Source organism: Mollisia scopiformis (genome assembly GCF_001500285.1).
Source record: "Mollisia scopiformis unplaced genomic scaffold LY89scaffold_3, whole genome shotgun sequence".
Taxonomy (NCBI): Eukaryota; Fungi; Ascomycota; class Leotiomycetes; order Helotiales; family Mollisiaceae; genus Mollisia; species Mollisia scopiformis.
In genome coordinates, this window is record NW_017263583.1 from 36,205 (window position 1) to 37,819 (window position 1,615).

A 1,615-nucleotide genomic window follows, 5' to 3' on the forward strand; every position below is an offset into this window, starting at 1 on the left:
ATTACCCCCCCTTTCCGAAAAGCGACGGTCCACCGAGCTTCCAACACAGCATCTAATCCATATCATCGGAATCCTTAGCGTTAGCTGACTGCCAACCATCCCATAGCTTCCTTATATCCTTAGCTTTAGGCCTCTTGTGGTTCTTAATAGCAGGGCCAAAAGCATAGTTATCTACCCAATGATTAGCTGAGCCGCACCTAACACAACGGTTGTTAGCTCTTTAGGTAATCCGGACGGCTAGATCCACTTTGCGGGCTAGGGGCTTGTTGTAGTCTAAGACCTTAATCTGAGGACTCTCGGGGCCGTTGCGATTTAGGATCTCACGAGGAGAAAAGGAAGAAGGGAGGTCAATAGCACCAATATTAATAGAGTTAATAGTAGTAACGTCCATAGGATCTCCGCGCGGTGATTGATTGAATTAGCGAGGCTAGACGATATGAGGTGAACTAGTGTTAGGGGTAAAAGTAACGGATCGTCCTCCGCCAGCTAGTTATTGCACTACTCTGACAAAGCCAGAATAAGTACGAGGGAGATTAAGCTGTTGAGAAAGCCTAGAACGAAGCTTATTACTTAACCTTTTGCGGAAAGAAGAGATTTTGGCGGCCTTAGGCTAGTCTTGTCCACCTGCTTCATGAAGCAAGCGTTTAAACTTAGCCATATAGGCTGGGAGAGAGTCGCTTCCTTGGCTAACGGCCAAGAGCTTGTCTTCTGCTTCTTGAATCTTGTTCGGGTTGTCGTAGACACGAGCTAGCTGCTCTAGGATCGTGTTGTAGTCCCATTCTTGTGTATCTTCAGCATGACCTAGCTGTAGCAGCACCATTGCTTGTATGTGGCTCTCAAGGTTGAGGTAAACGTAGTAAAAGCGGGCAATAGGGTCTCCAATTGCGTCACCGTCTACGCGTAGCTTAGCCCTGATGCTTGGCAACCACGTATCGAACTTGTGTGTATGTCTATTGAATTTCTCGGGGTCGGGGAGAGCGGGTTTAGGTCGAGAGGAGAGTTGGCGGCTCCTCAAGGAGGCAATTTCAGCTTGCAGAGCACCTAGCGTTGCTTCTAGAGTCTGGGCATCCATTGTAAAGGGGAATCGGAAGGTAGTCGTATCGTATGGTTCATATGAATCGTATACAAAAGAAGTCCGAAGCGTGAGACCGATGTTCGTAATCGAGTCTATCGAATGCAAATGCGTATGCTTATATCGTATGCGTATGCGTATAAGGTCCAAAGCATAAGGCTAATGTAAATATCCTGCCTATCAAAAGCGTATGTACTTAGTCCGCAGACGTAAGGGTCTATTATAATGTGACAGCACGCACTCTAGACTATAGAATCAAGACGTACATACTAATCTGTGAATAATAGACAAAGAACTAAAAGAGTGGAAGAGTGTTGAGGGCAGATAAGCTGGGTCCTCAAACACTAGCTGAAACAATCACATGACCACAACCACTAGTCACACCAGAACTGTGACAAGTGCGTGCTGTAACATTTACGATTTAAACGAAATATTTTTTTATTTAATATTTTTATTTTAATATTTTATAAAATAGCAATACTGCTCCGATTATTTAAAATTTAAAATAAAGACAAATTTAAAATATATTTAAAATTCTAGTTA